The sequence below is a fragment of the Carettochelys insculpta genome, chromosome 2 (assembly GCF_033958435.1).
Source record: "Carettochelys insculpta isolate YL-2023 chromosome 2, ASM3395843v1, whole genome shotgun sequence".
In the NCBI taxonomy this organism is placed as follows: domain Eukaryota; kingdom Metazoa; phylum Chordata; order Testudines; family Carettochelyidae; genus Carettochelys; species Carettochelys insculpta.
The window spans coordinates 259069686-259096485 of record NC_134138.1 but is presented as its reverse complement, the minus strand read 5'-3'; the positions used below and the strand labels follow the sequence as shown (position 1 = coordinate 259096485).

The 26800-nt window shown below is 45.6% G+C and overlaps 1 protein-coding gene across 6 annotated transcripts in view; it reads right to left on the bottom strand.

Moving 5' to 3' along the window:
- Nucleotides 1-26800, bottom strand: part of DIP2C (disco interacting protein 2 homolog C) — a 489268-nt gene that overhangs the window by 324326 nt on the left and 138142 nt on the right. The window lies entirely within an intron of this gene.

The following is a 26800-nucleotide window of genomic DNA, read 5'->3' as shown; positions in this document are numbered from 1 at the left end:
CAAAATCACACACATTACAGATCATTAACAATTCTGAGCTTCCTCCTTCAGTATGCAAATGATGCTTCCCACATTTGGCTAGTAATTGCTTCTTGCTCCCTTAGTTTTGCAATTAAAAAAAAAAAGGAGCTGAACGCAAGCCTCAAAACTTATTACAAAGGAGATTTTGCAGCTGTTCCAGTTGTTACACACCTCAGCTAATCATTTACAGCATTATCTCAGAGGATCCTTCCCAATATAATATACACACTGGAACTACTATTGGGTCAAAAGCTGTGGGTTTTTTGAGAATTGCCAAAGAAGAGATAAATATGTTGCACACTTGCTGCAAAATATAGCCAGATACAATTGACAAAGGTTATCACGATAAAATGCAATTTGTGCTCAATCACTAGATATTAATTAACGAACGACAAAGACTGAAACAAATAATTCTTATACAACTGCCACACACAACAATTTATAGGGCTGTTTACTACACTGCTGTTAATCACAGTCCACATTTTATCCGAGAAACAACTGTATACATAGAATCAATCATGGGGCTGGAAGAGACCTCAGGAGGTCACAGAGTCCAATCCCCTGCTGAAAACAGTGCCTATCCCAGCTAAATCACCCCAGCCAGGATTTTGTCATGCCAGTACTTAAAAGATCTTAGGGAAAGAGATTCTGCCACCTTCCTAGGTAACCCATTCCAGAGCTTCACAACTCCCCTAGTGAAATAGTTTTTCCTAATATTCAACCTAGATCTCCCTGGATCACAACTTGAAACCACTGTTCCTTCTATTATCTGCCACCACTGAGAACAGACTCTCTCCATCGCCTTTGAAACCCCCTTTTGGTAGTGGGCTGCAATCAATTTCCCCTTCACTCTCCTTCTGTAGATTAAATAAACCCAAATTCCTCTCTCTCTCTTTGTAAGTTATGGGCTCCAGCCCCCTTATCATTTCTGTCATCCTCCACTGGACTCTCTCAAGTCCATCCACGTCCTTTCTGTATGGGGGCGTGGAGAAGAACAGAACTGAATGCAATACTCCACGTGAGGCCTCACCAGTGCTGAATAAAGGAGAAAAAAATCACTTCCTTAGATTTGCTGATAATGCTGCTACTAAGGCACCGCAGTGTGCTGTTAGCCTTTTAGGCTACACGGGCGCACTGTTGGCTCATATCCAGCCTCTTACCCACTGTAATCCCCAGATACTTTTCACTGTACTGCTGCTTAACCAGTTGGTCCCCAGTGTGTAACAATGCTACAGGACTTCTCATTTTTCTTGGGATTCCTGCATCCTAAGTGCAGGACTCTGCAATTGGCCTTGTTGAACATCATCAGATTTCTTTTGGCTCAATCCTCCAATTTGCCTTGATTTCCCTGGGCCCTATTCCTACAACTGGAGGGAAAAACAGGCTCCAGAACCTGCCCCTAGGTTTGTACATGGGGATAATGGAAGAACATAAGAATAGCCATATTAGGTCAGACCAGAAGTCCATCCAGCCCAGTATCCTGTCTGCCAACAGCGGCCAATGCCAGGTGCCCCAGAGGTAGCGGGCCGAACAGGTAACAATCAAATGATCTCTCTACTGCCATCCATCTCCAGCCTCTGACAAACAGAGGCTAGGGACACCATTCCTTACCCTTCCTGGCTAATAGCCATTAATGAACCTAACCTCGATGAATTTATCTAGCTCTCTTTTAAACCCTTTATAGTCATGACCAGGTGGGGCTACCGACCAGGAGCCAATGTCCCAGCCAGGGCTGCCTGCTGTGGGGCCACTTTTCTGCTACCATGGAGCTACCTGAGGGTGTCGGGGGGTAGAGAGGGGCCAGCTACCCATTGCCCAAGTTGGTGCAGGGAACAGCGGGGCGGAGGTGGCTGAGTGGGGCCAGCTGCTGGCCCTAGCTCTAATAGCTGGAGTTCCCCAGTGATGCTGGATAATGAAGACTGTACTGTGTTATTATTACCACAGTGTGTGTAATTATTAATATGTACATGATTACAGGTTGCAATATGTACATCAAAAAAGTTATACATTTAAATCACACAAACACCCCATAATTCAGTGCAGCAACAAACAAGTGACAAGTGACTCTTTAAGGAGTCACTTGTGGCTCTGGACACTGCCACCGCTGACTCTACTTGCGGCTCCCTGCCCTGCCGTGACTGAAATAGTGGCACTAAATTGAAATGGTTTAATGGCTGGCAGGAGGGATCCAGCTGTTAAACCAATTCAATGTAGTCCCATTATTTCAGTGCAGCAGGGCAGGGAGCTGCCCATGCTGCACAAGGGGGAAGTGAGCAGGATAGCTGCGTGGAAGGGCGGCGAAGTCCACCTCTGCTGGAGATACGCAGCTCTGTGGAGGAGGCAGCAGAAGGGGAGGAACGGCAAGGAGAGGCAGCAGCTGTGGAGGAGCAGCGGCAGCATGCGTAGCTGGAAGAGCTTGTCCAGTGAGGCAGGTTAATCCTAGGAACTTGGTGGGGGGCAGAGAGGGGGGATTTGGGGGCTGAGGCTGGTAAAGCCTGGGGACGGGGGATAGCTGTGGGGCTGAGAGGGGTTAAACCTGGTGATGAGGGGAGCAGTTTGGGGTTGAAAGGTATTAAGCCTGGAAATGGGGGTGCGTTTGGGGCTGAGGGGGGTTAAGCCTGGGGATGAAGGGAGTGGTTCAGGGCTGAAAGGGGTTAAAGCCTGGGGATGGGAGGTGTGTTTGCAGAATGGGGGCCAAAGCTTAGGTACGGGAGGGTGGACTTGGGGGCTGAGGCAAGCCTGAAGAGGGGAGGTAACAATTTTCTAACTGGTACAAAATAGTGTGTGTAAACTGTTCTTAAAACAGGGTGACAAGCAGTACGGTTTGATGTCATTTATTCAGGACCGGCTCACACTCACATGCATTGTGGCTCTTAAAGGACTGATTTTGTAACTGAATTTGAAAAAATGACTCTTCTCTCTATTTCGGTTGCAGACCCCTGCCTTAGAGTAATAGATTATCCATTATAAATTATCAATTTATGCTGCGTTTTTCTGTTTTGAACGATTACACCATTTTGTGTTCAGCCCCCAGAATATATAAAAATTGCCATGTGGCTCCCGATGCAAAAAGGTTGGCCACCCCTGGTTTAAACTATCCACTCTTCACACAAGCATGTGCTTTCCATGACTTGTTTCTGGCACGCTTCCAGTGGAAATTTTTCAGTGGGATTGCAGAATTGGGCCCTCAGTTTTTTCATGCTTTACCACCTACCACAAGACATTACTAAAACATCTCAGGGATTAGAGAACACAAAGACTACTACAGGTTGAACTTCAATGATCTGGAACTCTCCTTTGGCTACATCCGTAATCTGGCATGATTTTAGTTAGCCAGATGACCACTCATGTACGTGGCCAGGTTTCCTGTGGTCCCATAAAGTTTGTTTACAGCTACCAATCCTGGCTCTCAGTCTTCTATGCTGTTATTTAGCTGTAATTTATCCCTCAATATCTTCTGAGAGCCCAGTAAGTAGTGGAAGCGTTGGTAATGGGTTAGACAATATTGACCTCCCTGGTCCAGCAAACTCCCTCTTCCAGCCAGGGTCAGATCCCAAGGGAGTTGGGCAAGAGAGGTTCAACCTGTACCCTTTTATTCAGTCCTTGCATGTACAAGGTGTAATCAGAATTTAATAAATTATCCCAAATGTACAACATTTATTTTGATTCTCCAAAATCAATCCTCTGCCCTCTTTCATACCAAAGAGTCAGGAAGAAACACAAAGAACTAAACTTTAGTTACACTCTATCATATTGTATTCATCTAGTCAAAGACATAAAACAATAGCCCCAAGGTTCCTCTCAGATGCCCTTACATCCGTACCAAAATCTGTGAGCAAGCTCAAATCTGGGCCTTGGCTATCTCTTTCGCAATTTGTAGTTTACTAATGGGGAAGCAGTTTATGAGGAGAAACTAAGTGGAAATCAGGGAATTAACAATTAAATTTATTGAAAACAATTTAGTGGTTATGAAGATGTTATCCTAATTCAGTAAGGCATTAAAATAAAGTAATGAAGCCATTCACTTATTTAATCAAGATTTCCAGATTAGGTTCAAAAACTGACCCAAAAGAGCCTACAAACAAACAACAAGCAAACAGGAAAAGACTAAATTCTGCCACTTTATCCTCCCCCCGGCCCCGCCTCTCGCTCCAAAAAAATGCAGATTTCAACAAGCTTTCAAAGTATAAACTAGGTTAGAATTTTGGCTAAATATGTGTAACAGAAAATACTGTATTGACTTAATCAAACCCCTTGATCCAGATCTCATCTCTGCAATACTTATCACACAGGAAGTGCCATTAATTTCATCTGGATAGCTCACATGACTCAATACTCCCCTATATAATGCTGCAGGTACATGGCCCCTAGCTATCCAATTTACATGACAAAGTCAGATCTGCTGTGAGTGAAATGTTACTCCACCAAGTAAGTTCTACATTAATAACTGAACAGAGGTACCTGGGGAGAAAGAAGCACATACCCAAAAAAAGTCTGTAGAAGATTTTTTTTTATTTCAACATTTTAATTACAGAAATAATCCAAACAAATACCAAAATCCAGAAAGTCACATATGTAACAGGCTTTTAAATTTGCAACTTTACATTTTCACCTATCAAAGTCCCATAGTTTGCCAATGTGACAGCAAAATGTTCCATTTTTTCTAGAGAAGCCAAAAAGTTAATTAACAGCAAACTGCGAGATTTTTTCCTTACTTGAAAACTAAAATGAAAGTATTTTGAACTCAAAGATCCTATGAAGAGAGCATTTATTTAAAATAAAATATATAAGTATTAAACAAGTGCATGTAAGTTCTTGCTCTAGGACAATCCCTGTGCAGCCCCTATGCTATAATCCATTTAATTGTGCCTCTAATGTTAATTTACTCAGCCACACTATCAAATAGCAAGGGTAATATTTTATTGCCCTCCATGATTAGCTTTTGGACTTCACTGTGTATTGCAGATCAAGGATCTTGTCTGCCATCTCCCCTTCTAAGGCACAATGGGAATGGAAAAAACAATCACCAAAATAAATAATAGCCATAAAAAAGCCAACCAACGTTCTGCATACTAAAGCTAAGATCTTTGAAGTGAGGACAGGGTAAGTTACGGTACCAGCCTTCATAATTAGACCCTTTTTATGTTAAGTTTTCTGGTATACAATGCTGCTGCTTTCTTTTTCTTTTTTGAATCAATGATACATACTGACTCAAACATCTGACCCAAATGAGATAAAACCGAACCAGCTGTTTTCTCTCTTTTCATCTGCCCACATGTTAAAGAGGGCTTTGTGCACTATCACATCACATAGACAAGCTGAAAAAACCACATCATGTCAGGCCTACAAAATATGTGGGTTACCTAACAACTCCAACTCGGAATCTGAAAGTTTCTAGCCACCCCCCACTAAATCTTAGTATGTTAAATCGACATGAATAAAAATGACAATTACTCGCTCTGCTTAATTGCTACAAAAAACTAGAGAAGCCAGCTTGTTCAATGGTAGATGCTCTTCTATGATGTTCAGAGAACTTAGGGGGGGGAAATATTTTTTTCAATTTCATGAACTACGATAATGACTGCTGATTTGGCTCAATAACATTATTTAAGCAGATCCCAGCCCCCCTACACACACACAAGTATCTTATAAAGTCACATTTTAATAAACAGATACTATACAGTTTTTGCAATTTTTTTCCTTCACTTCCCACAGCACCCGTAGTTGGCATTTCAGTTCACATACTATGTATTTCTAGCAGCGGAATAGATGTGCTGATCCCACCCATTATTTTAAGATGCTACGCAAGCTCAAAAATAGTTCATTTGAATATTTTTTATTTTTGGAATTAAGATACCAAAATATTTACCATGCAGGTCATTGAGCTTCAGCATTGTTTACTGGTGACATTTTTGAACATGTATTCTACTGGAATTTAAGTATTTTTAACTCTTACTCAGAGGGGCTTGGACATAACCGGTTCCTTTCAGGCACAGTAGCAAGCAACAAATGAATTCCAGGTGAAGACCTGTTCAGTAGATCCCTTTTTGTAACCTGAACAGCCAGGCTATTCAAATAAATGCCATTTCACAACAAGAGTAGGTTTTCAAATGGCACACAAATCAAAAACCAGCAGTGTAATTAAAATTGAAGCAGCATTCTATACTTTTCAAGCCAGAGCTACAGTAATTAACACTAAATTACTTTTAAAATTCTTCATTCGTTTAAGAGGTCAAAGCAACATGGCAAATATTCAAAATTGTTATATGAACATAAACTTTATTAGCCGATGTACTAATTCTGTGCCCACTCCTGTTCCAAACAATAAAAAATAAACCATTGTTTCAGCCTTAGAGACTCAAAACCTTTTCTAATCCTGTTTAAGGTGACCAGCCATCCCGTTTTGGGTGGGACAGTCCAGTATTTCGGAGGCCTTCCAGGCACCCCCTTTATATTAACAAAGGGCCTAATTGCCCCGTATTTGCATGGCTGCTGAGAACCGGGAGAGCAAGGTTCTGGCTCCCAGCCACTCATGAGAGCTGGAAGCCAAGCACAGCAACACCATTCAGTTTTCTGGCTCCACAATGAAGGAGTCGGGAAACTGATCAGCACTCCTGCACCAGTCAGTTTCCTGGCTCCCGCGAGTGGCAGGGAGCCAGGTACCAGGAGACAGCTGAGCCCTGGAGCACCCAGCAGCTGCTCCTGGCTTGGGGGTCCCCAGCGCTCACAGGACCCAGAAGACAGGTGCAGCACTGCCAGTCAGTTTCCCAGCTCCTGTAAATGGGGAGGGGAGCTGGGAAACTGACCATCGCCGCTGTGCTTGGCTCCAGGCTTCCCACCGCTTGTGGGAGCCAGGAACCAGGGCAGCATGGCTGCCCCTTTCCCAGCTCCCCATGCCTCCTGGAGCAGCATCAGCAGAGAGAGGTCCCCCATGGGGCTGCAGCCGGTTCCTAGTGCCCCAAGGCATGGGACAGCTGGGAGCTACAGCCAGGGAGAACCCCACCACCCAGCAAGGTGGCAGCCCCCAAAGGGCAGCCACTGCCTGACTCAGGGGACCATCTATCCCGTTTTGGCTGGGACAGCTCCCCACCCCTCTTGATGTCCTGTATTTAGCCCACAGGAATATGGTCACATTATTCCTGCTTAAAATAACTTTCTAATGAGATGGCAATACTTTAAATTTCACATCAAATCTTCAAAACATGTTTAAACCTTTGATAAACTAAAAGATCATAAAAACATGAAACAGTGTCTCCTCGCTTTGCTGAAGAAATCAGAGTGAATAGTGTGACCTACTGGATACTACAGGGGAATGCTTCTAACCTTCCATGCTGCATTTTAATTGTGAAAATTCTGCGCAGCTATTTCCACATTTGGTCAACAGATAGAGCAAAGTTTTGTAAAGTTCTAAAAACCTTTTAAACACTACCATACAAATATTCAAGAGCCATCATGCCTATATCTCTTCATTGGTCATTCAAATTGACTTGAACATGTGCAAACATTTACAGCAAAATGAAACCTATGCAAACTTCAGAACCGGGTCCAGCAAACCATGACATGCGAACAGACCTCTGCACCTGCAAGGAGCCCAGCTGATTTTTAATGGGGATCTGTGCACATGCAGGAGGCAGCCTGCATGGATTTGCTTTGAGAATCTGAGCCTTTATTAAGTGGTATTTACAAATATAGAGAAGTTACTCACCGTAGTAACGGTGGTTCTTCGAGATGTGTCCCCGTAGGTGCTCCACAATAGGTGTCGGGCTCGCCCGGCGCCGCAGATCGGAAATCTTCAATCAGTTTCTCCTGGATCGCGCATGAGCCAGCACGCGCCGCCCCCCTGTGCGCCCGCAGCCGCGTGCACGATCCAGTCCCCGCCAGTTCCTTGACCAACCGCCTCGGATGCTCCTGAAAAACACTAGACAGAGATCCGAAGCAGGGAGGATGGGCGGGTGGTGGAGCACCCACGGGGACACATCTTGAAGAACCACCATTACTACGGTGAGTAACTTCTCTTTCTTCTTCGAGTGTCCCCGTGGGTGCTCCACAATAGGTGACTACCCAGAAGTAACCCAAGTAAGGAGGTGGGTAATCGGTTTATGTGCAGCTTGCCCCCGAGAGGACTGCTGTCGACAGACGGGTATCTTCTTTGAATACCCGAGGCAGGGCATAATGCTCGGCGAAAGTGTCGTAAGATGACCAGGTCGCCACTCTACAGACGTCTTTAAACGCAATGCCCTTGAAGAAGGCTGTTGATGCCACCACCGCCCTGGTGGAGTGAGCCCTGGGCGGGGCCAGCAAAGGAGCATTTTGAAGCTCGTAACACATTTTTATACAGGACACAATGTGCTTAGAGATTCTCTGTGAAGAGAGACCTTCTCCTTTTGACCTGGGAGAGAGAGAGACTAGGAGCCTGTCCGTTTTCCGGAAGGACTTAGTTCTGTCTATGTAGAAGGCCAACGCCCTCCTCACATCCAGGAGATGCAGGTGCGCCTCCTTGCCGGAGCTGTGAGGCTTCGGATAAAATGAGGGTAAAACTATTGGCTCGTTAAGATTGGACTCTGAAGAGACTTTTGGAACAAAGGCTGGGTGCAGCCTTAAAGTTACCACCTCCTTTGAGAATACTGTGCAATGCGGCGTTGCCATCACTGCCGTGAGCTCACTCACCCTGCGGGCTGATGTAGTTGCAAGGAGGAAGGTTGTTTTTTTTTTTTCGTAAGGAGACGTATGGGAACTGTGGCTAATGGTTCAAAGGTGGACCCGATAGCGTGCTGAGCACCAAGTCCAAATTCCACGATGGTGGAAGCGGTTTCCGAGGGGGGTACAGGTTTATCAGCCCCTTCAAGAACCTGGTAATGATAGGATGGGCGAATAACGTGGGCCCTTCCTCTGTATGCCGAAAGGCTGATATAGTGGCGAGGTGGACCTTTAGCGAGGACAGAGAAAGCCCGCCTCTCGAGGTCCAATAAGTATTCTAGTATTACAGGTATAGGAATGTCAAGGGGAGCTAACTGCTTGCCGGAACACCAGGCTGTGAATCGAGCCCATTTCTGCTTGTAAGTCCTCCTAGTGGAGGTCCTTCAGCTACATTCCAGGACTTGTTGTACTCCCTCCGTACACGTGCTCTTTAAAGAGCTGAGCCATGGATTAGCCATGCTTGTAGGTGCAGACCCTGAGGGTGCGGGTGCACTAAGGACCCCTGAGCCTGCGTGAGTAAGTCCGGCGCCACTGGTAGAGGGAGCGGTGGACGGTCCGACATGCGCAAAAGCAAGGGAAGCCATTGCTGCCGATCCCAAGCGGGGCTATGAGTATCATGCGAGCTCTCTCCCTTCTGGCTTTGTGCAACACCTTGTGGCAAACAGATCGATCTGGGGAAAACCCCATGCACGAAAAATGCGCCGTAGCAGATCGGAGCGGGTCTGCCATTCGTGCATGATTGCAAAGCGCCTGCTCAGCTGATCTGCTTTCACATTGTGAGCGCCCGGCAAGTACGAGGCTTTCAACGTTATGTTGTTGGTGATGCACCAATTCTACAATTGGACTGCTTCCGCACATAGGGCACGGGATCGTGCTCCTCCTTGTCGATTGATGTAAAACATAGTGGAGGTACTGTCGGTATTGAATCCCGACTACTTTGCCATGTAGGTAATCTCGAAAATGTTTGCAGGCGTTGAACACTGCTCTGAGCTCCAGCATGGTTATGTGCAGCGTCTGTTCCGCAGGGGACCATAGCCCTTGCGTTACCTTGTCGCCGATGTGCGCTCCCCATTCTATGTGGTAGTAAGAAAAAATTTGTGGTTGGTGAAAAAGGCACCCCCACTAGCAGATTCTCGGGGTTTTCCCACCACGCCAGGGATCTGCGCACCTCTGTTGTGGGCGACACCACCCTGTGGACAGTGTGGGATGCCGGTTTGTAAACATTCGCCAGCCAATGCTGCAGGCTTCACATGTGCAACCTGGCATTCTGTACCACAAACGTCGCTGCCGCCATGTGTCCCAGCAGCTGTAAGCACGTTAAGACCAGCACCGTGGGGCTGTATGTGCTGACTTGCACCAGTGAACTGATGGCGCGGAAGCGGGCATCGGGTAGGTACACCCTTGCTGTGATAGAGTTTATGCGTGCCCCTATGAACTCTATATGTTGTGTGGGTTTGGACTTTGACTTTGCGAGGTGGATGACTAGGCCCAGTGCTGTGAGTATCAAGGCAACTGTGATCATCCAAAAACATTGCTTGCGCAAGTAACGGTTGAGGCCCCGAAGATCTAAGATGGCCCTCCAGTCTCCTGTTTTCTTCTCTGGTAGGAAGTAGTGTGAATAAAAACATTCCCCTGGAATTATCCCGGCACTCTTTCCACCTCCCCTATGAACATAAGGTGATTCACCTTCTGCTTGAGCCTCGCCTCGTGGCAGCGTCCCTGAGGTGAGGCCTGGTGGGAGGCTTCATCGGTGGAAGCGACTGGAAGGGGATCGCGTAACCCGTGGCTATGATCTCCAGCACCCAGTTGTCTGTGGTGATCTTTTGCCATTGGGAGTGGAACGGTCTGTGGCGATGATGGAACATGAGATGAGAGTGGTATTGAGCGAGGGTATTGATAGTGCAGCCCCCGACATACCTGTCAAACTTGTTGCCTTTGGGCCTGACCTGAGAGCTTACAGCTTCGTTCAGAAGGTCGCCTAGGAGTTCTGTACTGTTGCTGCTGTTGATAGCGCCCTTGGCCGTAGCCCCGTTGATATTGAGCATGCTGTGGTTGTAAGCGTAGCGTCTTTGCTGAGGATAAAATTTTTCCCTCCTGTATGGGGGAGTATAAATGCCCAAGGTTCTAAGTGTAGCACTCGAGTCCTTACTGGAGTGAGGGACCGAGTCGGTTAAGTCTGCAAACAGCTTTTATGTATCAAAGGGAAGGGCCATGATCTTCGCCTGTAGGTCCCTCGGGATACCCGATGTCTGGGGCCAGGATTCTCTATGCATGACCAATGCTGTAGCCGTTGAACATGCCGCCGTGTCCGCCACGTCCAGGGCAATCTGGACTCCCGTCCGCAATGCTGCGTAGCCCTCTTGAATAATCGCCTTTAACACCAGCTTTTTGTCTTCTGGAAGTGAATCCATGAGGGGAGTAAGCCTGGAATAATTATCAAAATTATGGTTTGCTAAGTGTGCCCATAATTTGCCATTCTCAATAGCAGGGTAGAAGAGGAGTATACCTTCCTGCCAAACAGCTCTAGCTTCCTAGCATCTTTGTCCGATCCCCCCGATTTGTACTGAGAAGCCTTTGACCTCTGCTGGGACGACTCGACCACCAAAAAATTTGGTTGTGGGTGACTGAAGAGGAACTCCATACCCTTTGCCGGGACGAAGTACTTCTTATCCGCTCTCTTGTTCGTAGGCAGAACAGAGGCCGGAGTCTGCCATACAGTAATGGCTGACTCCAGAATGGCTTCGTCCAGCGGAATAGCAATTTTGGACGAAGCCAGGGGTCTCAAATTTTCCAGGAGTTTGTGATGTTTCTCCTGCACCTCTGCTGTTTGAATGTCTTGCGTGAAAGCCACCCTTTTAAACAGCTCCTGAAACTGTTTAAGGTCATCCGGGGGAGAGACATCCCCGGGGGCCATGGCCTCATCTGGAGAGGATGAGGAGGAACCACTAGGGTAAACCTCCCTCGAACCCTCGGGCTCCTGCAGTCGATGATACACTTGCTCGCTGCAGGATTGTGAAGGAAAGTCCCGGGGTTCTAAAATTAACTCCCCTTGAGACAACTGTGTTTCCGTTCCCGATCAGGAGTGCCCACTGGGGTACTGAGCGGCTGGGGGGGACCTGCCCCTGGGTGTAGGCCTGTGGTGTCTGTGTCCAGCATGATAAGGACGACCATGGCAGCATGGGCAAGGGTCCGGGGATGGAGACCTAGACCACTCATGGGGTGTGTACCCCCGCTGTCTGGGAGAGCGAGACCTCCGCGACGACACAGATAGAGGTGAAACTGGCTTGTGATAGTAGTCCAGTGGATCCAATCCCAGAAATGGTGAAGGTGGCCCAAGCCATGGTGACATTGGTTGGAGGAACGGAGGAGGTGGTTCCGGATGGGCCAGTGGAGACACAGGCCTTCGGTGCGGCGTGCGTATCACAGGGGGAGGGCTTGGCGCTAACAGCAGCACAGCCCTGTCCGGAGATGGACTGCGGTGCCAGGCTTTTGATTTTGCCTTGCCCCTCCCCTGCGGGGCCGGCACCACCCACTTCCATGCCGGGGACCTCGGCCCCGCTGTCAGCGCCGCACTCGGCAGTGTCAGCTGCAGTGCCGCGCGGGTATCCTCCTCCGGTGCCCACAGGCTCCGTGCCTGGCACCCCTGCACCGTTGGTGCTGCGGGGGCCAGTGCCGCCTTTGGCGGTGCCGCTGGGTCCGGCGCTTGCCTCGCTGACGCTCTAGGCGCCACGCATGCCGGCTGTTGTATAACCGGAGGCTCAGCCTCTGCCACGTGCACTGCCGCTTGCCTGAGTATGCAGCTGGGGGCTGTGTGCTCCGCTCGTCCTGCTCACTGCAAATGCCAGCAAGGATCGAGCCAGGGAGAGTTTCCTCCGTTTCTGCACCGAGGGGGTCAGAGAAAACTGCCCTCCTCTTATGCAACCCAGAGGGCCCTTCTGGGTGAGGCTTCTCCGGCAAGTCCGGCTGGAGAGCCTTATCAACAAGAGCATTTTACGCCTCATCGCTCTGTCCTTCCTGGCCCTGGCTGTGAGCTTAGCACAGTGAGAACACTTCTGGGTAGCCTGTGATTCCCCCAGGCATCGGATGCATTCGCTATGCCCCACGGAGGCCGGCATAGCTTCACGGTATGACTCACGCTTTCTAAAACCTGAAGAGGCCATTGTGGTGAGTCCTTTATTGTTAATAGGGTACTTTCCACTTAACCGTTTCTTTCCACCCCAAACAGTGATCACCGGCCTGCGCGGCAGCGGGCGGCCTAATGGCCTTCACGTCCGCTCTTCTCTTCTCCGCTCCTCTCTCTTTTTTTTTTTTTTGCTGATATTCTCTTTGTCTTTGCTTTCTCTCTCTTTTTTTTTTTTTTTTTTTTTTAAATAACCAAAAACAACAAATGACACGTAGAAAAAACCACTATTTAATCTGACTCTGGCCTTAGCCTGAGTAGATTCCGTCTGCAGCCGATGGCGGTTGAGAAGGAACTGGCGGGGACCGGATCGCGCACGTGGCCAGGGGTGTGCAGGGGGGCGGCGCGCGCCAGCGCATGCGCGATCCAGGAGAAACTGCTGGAAGATTTCTGATCTGCGGCACCAGGCAAGCCCGACACCTATTGTGGAGCACCCACGGGGACACTTGAAGAAGAACGGTGGATGCAGTGAGAAAGGGTGGCCGCTCACTGATCCAGAAGGGGAAGAACTCCTTCCTCAACCCTGGTGGACAGAACTTAGCCCTGCTCCCTTACCTGACTGGAAGACAAGAGGTAGGGCTACAAGTATAAACACCCCAGCCAAGAGCTCAGCAGGGGCCCAGCCACTGGTGGGGGCACTAGATACAGGTTCTGAGCTCCCAGGCTGGGAGGTGGATCCAGCACTCCAGGAAGCAGAGAATGGGCCTGAACACGAGGCCCACTGACAGATGATGAAGAGGAGGAGCTACCGACTGGGAGAGAGGCCCCACTCCCCTTCAGACCTAAAGGAACCAGACCTGCAATGAGCCAGGTGTGAAGAGAGGGAAAGATCTGGAAGTGGCCCAGGGATAGCAGGGTCAGCGGGTTGCCATGTGGATCCCCGCTGACCATTGCAACACACCTCTGCCGCTAACAAGACCCTGGGCTGAGGCACAGCGGAGTGCGTGGGCCTGTACTCCTCCCCACCATCCCTAACCAGTGAGTGGCAGTTTCCCCCTCTAATTGGTCTAGGCATATGCCTGGGTTGCCTGGCGCGCTCCGCTTCATGAGGGTCTGGGCTTATTGACTCTGCAATAAGCACCTTGTTTGTTGGCCTGTCCTGCACCAGGGCCTGGGCCTATTGACTTTGGATTGAACTAACTCGACTGTTTTGTTGCCCACCCAGCAGCTAGAATCAATGCATCTACAATCGACTTACCTGGCCACCCTCACTCAAGAAGGTCAACAGAAGAGTTTCTCCCAACAAACTCACTTCCCCGTCACATCCCGTGAGGAGTACAGGGGTCGATGCCAACCCCTGGCAGGTCAATTTTGCACATTCCTACCAGATATGCAAAAATCGAACCCCTGAAGATTGACCGTGAATGGGTTAATCTTCTGGGTTAGTGCAGACACAGCTTTATTAATCTGCAGTAGCCTTTTTTTCAGGTCATGGTTTTCAGGCCTGACAGCTACACAGCGCATATAAAGCACGGTCACTTACAACCAGGCCAAGAATTAGCTCTGATGGTACTCTCTGATTCCTTATAACAGGGAACAATTCCAGCACTGCCACACAGCATTTCCATCTGCAAGGAAACCACTTAGTAAAAGTACGCCTTATAAAAGACTTATAACCTCAAACAACATGCCACTTCATACCCATTGCTCTGAATTTTACTGGACTATTGAAAGCAGAATTTTTCAAAGCATCAAACAGGCAAAATCTTCCCACAGGGTCACAAACTCCAAATGCTCACGGGTAAGTGAAGAAAACCATTTGCCATTACAATCACAAAGAAGGGACAAAATGTGTGCTTTCCAATTACTGTTATTTACATAAAATGTTTTTTATGTAACAACTCAGCTAAGTACAGTACAAAGTCTCAGCATTTCTGTGCTTAAGTAACAATGCAAGAACCTGCTCCACCTCCCATCTAAGTCTCCTTGGACTGGAATGGACACACTCAGGAACAATATTCAGAGGATTCTGCATTTTTGATATGCAATACTTAATATGCAATGTTGTTCATTTTCTATCTCCCATTTTGTTCAATGCTGAGTTTCTCTACAGTCTAGTTCTTGTACACAAAATTAATTATATTTTTGATAACATATGAAAATTAAAAATACAGAAAAATATGAGCACTGTGAATGCAGTCTTCAGGTTGCTTGTAAAACACAGCAGAAGAAGAAATTAGCTGATGACATTTTAAAAGGAGGTTTCAGACTTTCTATTATAAACATGTACAATGTTAGGACCCAACCATGAAAAGACTCATATGAAAGTCCCACTGAAATCTTAAATCTTTGCAAGATCAGGACTACAGATATACAACTTGAAAGTGTAGGAAAAAGCAAAGACTCTTCTAAAGCTCCATATTACTATAAAGCATAAACCAAAAAAAGTAGAGATGTGCCAAAGATGCACAGTTCTGATCTGAATTTAATTTGAACTTTTGTGAAGTTTGCTTCTTCTTTGATAAAAAGTTCATTTGTTTGCATTGGGTAAACAGCTAAGGTACATGGCAAAGGCTTCAGAACACAGATTTAAGCAAACTATTCCAGAGTAATCAAGATAGCTAAAACTTGGGTGATGGCTATCAAAATTATAGCAGACAATTTCTCAACTCTGAATTAATCCTCAAGTACAGTCACAAAGTTGTCTAGTTTTAAAGCACAAAGCCTATCTCTACACTGCCAAATTAAAGGCAAAAAGACTATAAATATTTTGAAAAAAAATTAAACATTATTATTAAATGGTTATATTGCAATAATGCCCAGAGAGACTCAAGTCAGAATCCCATTGCTGTACAGCACCCAAACACACTAACTATTCACTCCCCAGCAGAATTGTCACTAGCCTTAACATGCCCCCAAAGAAAAACAAGACCCACCCAGTGCACACAAACACTCTGTCTTCCTCAACTTCCTCACGTCTCTGTGCCAAGATGGGGGAAGAGATGGAGTGAACTCATTACACCCACAATTCCCTGCTGCAAGTGGAACAAGAAGAAATGGATACCACCTTGACTCCAGCCCCGCACGAGCCAGAAATAATATGTTGTACATGGTAAGCTATAAAGTTTCATACAGCTCCATGTGTGACATTTTATGTAAAGTCCTTAATAAGACAATTGGCATATTTGTAAATTACCACCCTTCACCTCTCGGCCTTCCCTGCTCTGCCCTGTCTCTTTCCCCGGCCTGCCTTATTCTCTTCCCACTTCTCAGCCCCGAGCCTGTATCTGCTAGCCTTGACTTTCCTACCAGCTGTTGCCACCAATTCTCCTCCTCCTCTTCAGGAACTTCCCTGCAGAACCCATGCCTAACAGGGGAGCAGAGAGAAGCGACCCAACGTACCACTTGTCTGTCTCACAGCAGGCATCCCAGCATCCCCCCCGTAGCCAGGGATTAATGGCTGCTACCGCCCAGGGCTCAGATAAATACATGAGGTTCCAACTAGGCTGTGGGAATGTGACAAGGTTGCCAGATGCCTGAATATTCCATGAGCTGCATGACACTTGGCAGGTCTGGTCTTGGCAGTTGTTAGCTCCACCTTGGAAGCAAAGCAAGGGAGGAAATGTGACTGAGTAATTTCTCCCAGAGCTGCTCCTACTCCAGCACACCCACATCATCCACTATAGAGGACTAACCTTAAAGGCACATTCTATCCCTAAACTAGCTAAATGAATGGGGGTTGGGGGGGGGGGGGGAATTAGAGGTCATTTTACAACAGGTGGTGCTTTGATGCTCCCCCAAAAAGCTAAGCATGGGAAATCAATCTTTCAAAAAAACTGTATGTTTCAATGGGAAACAATCTAAAATATACAAAAATTGTAAGAGTACAGTTCTCCTCTGAAAAGTAACTAAAAATGACATTATGCGGTTCCATGTTTAATCAGTTTCAATTGGCTTCAGACCAGATTTATAAGGTTTACAAATAAGAATATGATTTGTTTGACTGTCAGTCACAAAACCTCCACCAGAGGGCTGAAAGACAGCCTGCGATCCTCCTGGTTCACACAAGACACTATTAGCAATGTATATTCTGCAACTGGCATAGTTAACTTTGCTGATGGCGAGGCAGAATAAAGTCCATGTCCCTCTCCAAGAGCTGTGTTGGTTCTGCAATTTTAAGGAGTTGAAATAGCAATGAAAGCTTTTGTGACACCGAAGGGAAAAGACTAAAGTTGAGAAGCAAATTGGTTAGAAAATACATTATCACTTTAAAGTGGACACTTTCCTGTGGTAAACAAACTGTAAAACAGTGGTGGGCAACCTGCAACTCGTTGGGGTCTGCACCTCCCCATTTTCTTCCCCAACAACTCTCACACACTGGGTCCCACATTTACCTACTCCTCCTCCTCCTCTCTTCCAATACTTGCAGAGTGCCATGAACTGGCTGATTTGTGCTCCATCCCTACTCCTCCCTCTCCATCCCAGAGCTTGAGCCCTGCGAATCAGCAAGAGGCCTAAGCGACAAGGGCGGAGAAAGGGTGCACAGACTACATGTGGAACCTCAGTGGGCTGCAGGTTGCCCAACCCTGGATTTCCAATCTTGCAGTCCACCGAGATGAAGAGGATCCACTCGTGGCCTATTCACTAGTCTTGGTTGCTCATCGCTGCTTTAAAATATTCAGTTAGCCAAACAATGCAATCCTTACTCAAATCCCCTCTGGTATAATACAGCTGCAGAATTGGATTCTGCTGCCTTAAGTGATACCAGTGTAAATCCACCGCTGATCTCAGCAGTTACCTCAGATTTATGCCTGTGTAACAGATTAGAATTTAGCCTACTGAGTTCAACTGTCAGTGAGAACGACAGTTAACACACATCTGTACATACACACATTTACTTTCACACTTATATACAGACATTTCTATGGTGCTCATGGCTAAAACTATCGCTTAAAATTATGTGAATTAAAACAAGGGTAAACCTGCTTCCAATTTATCCCTATAAATCACACTGCAAAACTCCTACCAGTGAACGCTACCCTCTGTGCAGATACTCCATTCAAGGCCAATGCATCATTTAAGGATTTAAACAGTATTTAAATGAGGTACACTTTTTTAAAAGCCATCTGCACAAGAGTAAATTTCACCCAGTATGAATAAACAGATAGGACCATTCTGTTCCCTCTCATGGAACAAAGTCAACTGCCTCTGTAGCACTAATTCCTACCTCACCCTCCCCCATAAAGGGGCAGTCAAAATTAGGTCTCAGAGAAGAACGTCTAGTCCTGCAGTTAGAATTCTAACCAGGGCCACACTCAATCCTCTGTTCTGCCATGGAACTCCTATGTGACCCCGCGTAAATTGCTTGATTTTTAATACCTCAGTTCCTGATCTGTAAAATGGGCATACTTCCCTGCCACGCAGTGGCATTGTAAGGATGACCACATTAAAGTTTGTATGGTATCTGGATATTACAATAACTAAACCATCTTAGACAATGGAAGACATGTTTGTGTTCACACAATATTTTACTAGGTGTTTTCCATGAAAATTTTAGTGCATTTTTTATTGTTTTCTGCAGATCGAAAGAACTATGACAAAACTGGTGCGGCATTTTTCAGCTGACCACGCCCATTCTGATTCTCCCCACACACACCCCAAAATCAGCTGCAAGAATTTAGATGGATGTATATTGTGTACCAAAGGAATTAAAACATATGTTCAGTATTTTGTGTGTCAAACTATTCTGCTTCTTGCAAAGCATAATGTTGAACTAAATGAAGAAATGTCCAATACCTTCCCAATGTCACCTTATTCAATCATTGTTATCGTCACTCATTTATGCTACAATAGGGCACAGAGGCCACAATCAGACATTACAGTCCCAGTGATTTCAATGTCGTATACATATGTATTTAAAATAAATCCATTCCCCAAAGAGCTTTGCTGAGAACCTTCAGCATGTTAGGATCCTACACAACAAGTATTGAAGTGCACTGAAATCCTTGTATTGATTTCACTGGTATTACTCCCTTTACTAGGTGCCCAAAACCCCAAAATCTAGAAGGTCATAGTAGTTAAAAAGCTGATTAAGAGGAGAAGTAAACGTAAATATATATTTTAAACTGTAGCAAATGGAAGTAAGAGGGCATTGATAGAAATGCATCAGAAATTAGGATATATAGAAAATTGATAAGGGAAGCAAATGGACATTAGGACACAACTATGGCCAGCAGCATTAAAGAAACAGTTTTTTTAAATTATATTAAGGCAAAAACAATCTTGAGTATTGGTCCATTGTTCAGGGGGAATGGCAAAATGATCACTAATAATGCAGAATAGGCAGAAGTTTTCAATAAATATTTTTGTTCTGTATTTGGGGGGGAAAAAACAGTTGATGTAGTCATCATATGATGATAACACTCTTCCACCCCACTAGTTCCTCAGGAGCATGTTACACAGCATCTACTAACATTAGACATTTTTAAAATGAGCAAGTCCAGATAACTTACATCCAGAAATTTTAGAAGAGCTGGCTTAGGAGCTTGCTGAACTGTTAGCATTGATCTTGAGTAAGTCTTGGAACACTGAGGAAGTTCCAGAAGATTGGAAGAAAACTATTATACTGTTTTTGAAAAAAGAGAGCACCGGAGTAACTGTATACCTGTAGGTATCAATCCTGCACAAGATAATGGAACAGCTGATAGCACCCTTGATTAATAAAAATTTAAGGACAGTAATGTAATTAATGCCAGACAACCTGAGTTTATGGGAAATACATCCTGGTATATTAGCTTGAAATCTATTTTTTATGAAATTACAAGTCTGGTTATTAAAAGTATAGAGTTGATGTACTACTTAGATTTCTGTAAGGTGTCCGAGTTGGTACCATTAGAATGATTTAATATTAACTTGTCAAGTATTAAATCCATTAAAAGCTGGCTAACAGATAAATAACTGTAAATGGGAAATCATAATCAGAGGATATGTTCTACTGGGATCTCATAGTGGAGAGTTGGCTCTATGCTATTTAAAATGTTTATCAATAACCTGAAAAAGGCCTCAAATAATCACTGATGAAGTTTGCAGATGACACAAAAACCAGTGGAGTGGCAAATAATGCAGAGAACTGGTCACTGATACAGAGCGATCTAGATTACTTGATAAAAATCAGTCCAAGCAAACAATATACATTGAAGACAGCTACATGTAAATGTTATACGTCTAGGAACACAGACTGCAGGCCACGCTTCCACAGTAGGGAACCCTATGTTCAGGAACAGTGATTTGGGGTTCATGCTGACTAATCATTGGATCATGAGTTCCCAGGGCAATGCTGTGGCCAAAACGGCTAATATAGTTATTGGAGACATAAGCAGTAGAATCTTGTGCAGATGTAGAGCTGTATTTTATCTTTGAATTTGTCAGAGAGGCAGCTGCTGCTGGAGTACTGCATCCAGCCCCGGTGTACACACTTCCAGAAGGATACTGAGAACTTGTACAAGGGTTCAGAGAAGAGCCATAAAAAAAAAATAAAGGATTAGCAAATATGTCTGATAGTAATAGGCTGTTGGAGCACAATCTATTTAGCTTAATGAAAAGAAAGTTAAGGGTTTAGAGTCTATGATTACCTAAATGGACAACATAATAGCATTTTAAATCTGGAATCCAGATGTATTTCTAGGGATATGCTCCAGGAATGAGTTCAGGGACTTTCTATGGCCTGTGTTACACAGGAGTTCAGAACAGATGATCATAAAGACTCTCCTAACCTTGGAATTTATTAAAGGGTTACAGGATTTTTTTTTCCTGTTTTTTCCCTTAATTGGGTGAATTAATGTCAAGATTTCACTCCTGGAACATGCACACTTGATCCCAGAGTCCTTCAGTTGGTTGTTGGTGAAAGGAATTCAAGCTTGCAGAAAAAGCACGTCCCCCCTGACTCTCACATAATAAAGCTAACTTTGCTATTAACCAATGCACAGTTAAAAAAGGGCTATTTTACCTCAACTGTTTCACAAGCAGGAGGGTCAAAATCCTGCACTCATATGCATGTTCCATTGGGCTTCATTTCGTATTTACTTTGATTTTATCCTGATTCATATGACTTCAAACATCTCAGGAAATCTAACATATCCCCACCACCAATACTGCAATAGTTTGATAAAATGGGCATTTGCCTTGCACATGGTGAAGAGAACACAATGCTTTTCGAACGATAATTTTCTAGAGGACCTTCTTTCAAAATAGTGCTTCCACACACACAAAAAATGATCAAAAGATCGATCCACTCTTTCAATAGAGAATGTCCACACAGCCCCGCTCTTTCAAAAGAATGGGCCAGGGATCAAAAATCCAGTGCCTTTTTATGAAAAAAAAGGGCCCACAGAGCATCTACACAGGCTTTTTTTCCCCTAAAACGCTTTCAAAAGAAGGCACTTTTCCTGATCCAGGAGCAGAACAGGGCTTTCAGAAGACGAGCCACATTCTTTCAATTTCAGATCAAAAGCAAGTATTATGCATGTGGACGCTCCACGTGTTCTTTCGAAAAAGGGCCTGATTTTCCAAAAGAATTTGCTCGTGTAGACACGGCCTAATTAGTATTTCATCTCGTCACAGTGGCTTCTTAGCATTCAGGTGGGAAATGATATCTGAAGTAAAACAGAATGCCTGTCAGCCTTTGCTACAGCAAATGGTTCCTGCAGCTCAGAGTTAGGTAGATGAATTAACAGAAGAAACGCAAAAATATGACAGGAGAAATTCAGGTACTTCCCAGCTAATCAGCAGAACGCCCAAAGCCACCCACAGTGTTTTTAGTGGTGGTGGACATCCACATGTGGCTTGGTGCACATAAAATTTATTCTGACCATGGATGGAAAAAAATCAGAGGAAACAATGGTTAGGTGTCTTCTTAAGTCAGCAACCTCAGGTTAAAACCTAATCGAAGACATGGTAACTCAGCTTTTAACCCAGATTAGCACCTTGAGATCCATGACAGGCTCCACACTGGGTTTTAATTTAGCTATTAACAGAATGACAGGGTTTGACTTCTATTTTCATCAGGAGTAGCTAGCCTACATTAAAACACACACTTACACACACTGCTTGGGTCCACAGGAAGGGTCTCATCATAGGGAGCTGCAGGAGTCAGGGCAGGGACTTGGGGATGTGAGGGGCTCGGTGAGGTAGCCAAGGGTGAGGGGGTGCTGTAGTTAGTGTGGAGGGGCTCAGGGAAGAGGGCTGAGGGTGGGGGGAGTGCAGAAGTCAGGGCTAGGGGGTGAGCAGGGCAGGGCAGGGCAGGGCAGGGCAGAGGTGGCGGGGGGATGGTACAGGAGGCTGGCCGATCCCCACTGCTGGCTGGGATAAAACGAACTGCATGGCTCACCAGTGGCTCCTCAGGGCTGGCCAGGGCAAGTGGGCTGTGCTGCACAGCCAGTGGGTCACCAACATGGGAAACCTACATGCGCACGGTAACCAGCAACATCCAGAGCCCTGTCCCCAAGATTGCCGTTCTGCCTAGACTGCCCACTCCCTGTGGTCATTCTGCGGTGTAACACCAAACCTTGGCCTTACTTTGAGTTCTGATAAGAGAAGCTGCATACCAAATGTCACAGTCCTAGTGTAACCCACACACCTAGGTGTGATTAACTGTTCCATGTAGTGGTACCCAGACCACTTCACAGAGAAAGAACATGTTCTTTGCAGCCTAAGATGAATGCCAGCTGGTCTTTAGCTCAAGCTGTAGCGGCACCTGCACTAAGCTCCAAAGGTCCCAGGTTCAAGTCTGCCTGTGGCAGCTTACACTACTGCTTCACATTTAGAAGGAGTTCTTGAACAAATGGACTCAGACAGACAGATGGACAAAACACACAAACTCTCACAAATATATGGTAGATAGATAAGGTGGTTTCATCACTAGAAAAACACTACAGAAGAAGCCTCATGTTATGAAAATGATTTAAGCTACAGTTTTAAAACACTGCAGAGAATCACACTGTAGCCAAGAATGAAGGTTTGTGTTTCCCTCCACAGCCTCCATCCAGACAGTGGTGAAATCTGAGTATAACAGTGCTTCAAATTCAGTAACCCTCTTACAGTGTGTCATTTACACAAGCCTTAGCAACAAGGGTGGTAATAAAACTAGCTGTCAGCTCCTGCCTGCTTCTGAACCTGTAACGAAGGGGTATACATATGTCAGTGGCACACGAGTTGACTTCCCCTCCAATGGGGGAGAAGGGGTGTGCCGAGTCCTGCCTCAAGCCCCACCCCCTGCCTCCTCTGAGTGTGCCACATTCCCCTTCTCCCTCACCTGCCGGAGAGTCCTGATCCCTGCAAATCAGCAGTTTCTGGTGCTCCAGCAGTGCTGTGGGGTGGGAAGGAGGAACTGGTCCACAGGCCATCAGAGCACAAGAGGCATGGAGGGAGGCGAGCAGAAAGGAGGAGCTTGGAGCCAGTGGGTGCTCTGCACCCAATAATTTTTTTCCATGGGTGCTCCAGCCATGCAGCTGGCACCTATGATCAGAGTGAAACACATAAGGATAATAATATGATCAAACCTTTGCTTCATTAGCTCAGTGTTTGCCCTCTGCTCGTGTCTCTCACACCATACTTTTTATAGAAATACACTACCTACTTCTCCAATTTAACAGTTGCTGGTCATTTGTGCAGATAAGCTCGGTAGTTAATGTTTTGAGGAGGCGGCAGCCAAGGCAGACATGAAGGAAGACGCTTATGCAGTTTCATTAATTATTTAGAGCTGGTACATTTGAAATGAAAGGAGCTGGTTTCTTTTGGGGTGAGGGTAAATTGCTGTTATGTGTTTGCAGCCCTGCTACAAATAGTCTCATTAATTTAAAAGACACAGGTAAAAGACTTGCTGTGGAAAAATCCAGGTGAGGCTTTCGTCACAGCTGCATACACCTTCATCCTTTCCCTACCTGCCACACCACTCAGTGATTTAAACAAACATTCTGAAACACAAAAAACCCTACAGAACATATCATAGATGTTGACAGTTGTGAGATCTATGATATTAAAATCTACACAAAATGTTATAGAATTCCAATGTTTGTGCTTCACAGATAGACCCCTCGCCCCCCATTGCTGGGGGTGGGGGAGTTGTTTGGCTCATTTCCCTCCCCCGCCCCCCCGGGCCCCTTAAATTCAACAGAGCTGAAGAGAGCAAAAGAGAGATCTTCACTTTTTCAGCCTTTAATCAGCCATACTGCAATCAGAGGGCTCCTTGCTGCCTTCACCCTGGAGCTGTGCGGTGCAAGAAAGGGCAGAAAAATCTCTAACCTAAACAGAAAGTGGGCTAGGGACCAGGAATTTCATGGCACAACCTACTTCCTTGGGAGTCTGCAGAAGCTCCTCCCTGCCCATACTATACGTTTCATAGGTGCAGAAGGGGTGTGTGAGGCACAACGCGGCTGGAGAGCAGCCCACTCTGCACCCCACACCTCTCCTTATGTACTGCCAGATTTCCATGCAGAAATCCATGATAGTGAAAGTAGATGAGGCACCATTAAAATCGCCAGTTCCTTCTATGCCCATTGCAGACAGTAGCGTGCAAGCACGGTGGGCAGGAGGAAACAACAATATGGGTTATAAGCAGCTGAGTCACAGGATCCATGAGGCAGGATTCAAATCTTCATGTGGACCCACAGAATCTGCAGGCCACAAATCCAGCATCTCCTATACAAGGCCATTAACTTCTCCCAGGATGGTCGGCAAAAGGCTCCAATTCTCAGTTCGGTGTTCCCTGTAAGATGAGTGCCTGGGTGACCACCCAGAAGAGATTCAAATGCTGCCCACCTGATCAGCAGAGCACCACATCACCCACAACCAGGAGCATCTGTTTCTACCGGTGGTGCACACCTGCACATGCCTCAGTGCACATAACAAAACGTATTCCACACATACATGGGAACAAAATTAAGGGAACATTGGTTCTGGGCGGTGGCAGTCAGTGCCCCCCTTACCTGAAGGCACAGAGAAGATTCACCCCAACTGCAAATATGTGGTCAATGTTTCTACAAAGCAGAAAGCACATATCAGATGCAGACTCCTAGACACCCTCAAAACATAAGAGATGATTTAAGAGGATATCTCCATGAATTATATTGCATCATCACTGGCACTTTTAAAGCAGATAAAAACATCCATATTTATCTATCTTTAGTGCACTTAGCCTGCCAGTGCCTCCTAAGAACACCCTTTGCCCGTCCCTGTTGAAATCAATGGGAATTTTTTGTGCAGAACCTCACAGGATTAAGAGTTTATGAGTGAAGTAAATATGTCCATTTCAAACCCCAAGTCAGTCCAAACTGCGTGTGTGTGTGTGTGTGTGTGTGTTTGTGTGTGAGAGAGAGAGTGCGCGTGTGTGCGCGCACGCACGTGTGTGTTTTGTTTTGCATTTTGACTAGATATGGAGCTGGTGTTTTGTACAGTACATCATCTAGCTCAAATGGTGGTTGGGATGATACCGGGGGACAAAATAAAAACAAAAGATAATTCTGAACCACCATTTCACCTACCACTTTCACTCAAGAAGGATATGAAGTTCAAGTCAATGTAATCTGTGTCCATTTAATGGATTTTTCCACACTCTACTTTGGCTCCATACCAACAGGAAGAAGGTTATTTTCTCACTAAAGATCATTAACAATTCATGTGCTGTAGTTTCTACCATATGTGACTCATCATCTGACTGACTTGATTTATTCACCAGTTTTCCATAGAAAGTTCTGGGCTTTTTTTAGATGGGGGAGCACAGTATAATTTATATGGCACTTTCACTAAAATTACATGGAGTGATACTAAATTACTAAAGCACTTCACTGAGAAAAACTGATTTTGTTTAGAACCATAGTTGCTTCATAAGCTTTTGCCTTTTTCCTGATTATGGGCTGGAGTGTATGAAAGAGAGGCAGAGGGAGAGAAGTAGGAAGAAGAGTACATATGAAAAACAAAATGTTACAGAAATTCCCTTTCCTCTACTTTTCCCCAAACATGCCAAATTCTCAAACTAGATCATCTTTAATTGCCCTTCCAGTGGCCATGGTAACATGGCATTTAAAATAAATACAACTTTAAATCAGAAGAAATAACAAGGGAGAGAAAGTCCACCATGGTGAGGAATCTGCCATGGCGAAGAATCCACCACTCTCTTTCCCTCTTTCCATAAACCAGCGGCAGCTGCAGCAAATAAATAATTTCCATGTATTCCATTAAAACAGAATTTTTAATAGTATGCCCCTCAAGTAACTCAACATTAGGGTCAATTTCCAGCTTAAACTAGGGCTTTAAACTAGGTTCTCTGTAGGACAGCGACCTAAGCCCTGAGGTAAATAGGGAAGGCTGACATGACAAAGTAGGGAAATCGGACAGTTGTCTAGTTGTGTATCTGCACACAAACAAAAGAAGGCTGAAAAACAAGCAGGTAGAATTGCAAGTCGAGGAACTATGATGAGAGTGGAATAAAAGCAACTTGGTGGGTGACACATAGGACTGGAGCACTGTCATGGATGGGTATAAACTGTTCAGGAAGGACGAGGTGAGAAAAGGTAGAGGAGTTGCACTGTGTGTTAGAGAATATGATTGCTCAGAGCATCCTCATGAAACTGGAGAAAAACCTATTGAGAGTCATTGGTATAAGATTAGAAGTGAGCGATGGCATGGCCAGTGTCTGCTGAAGACCACCAGACCAGGAGAATGAGGCTGACAAGGCTTTATTTAGACAACTAGCAGAAGTAATAGAGGCCCTGATTCTCTTGGGGAATTTCAATCACCCTGACATTCGCTGGAAGAGCAACGCAGCTGAGCACAGACAATCCAGGAAGTTTTTGGAGAGTGTGGAGGACAATGTCCTGATGCAAGTGCTGGAGGAACCAACTAGGCTCATGTTCTTTTTGATCTGTTGCCTACAAACCGGGAAGAACTGGTAGGCGGAGTAGAAGTGGG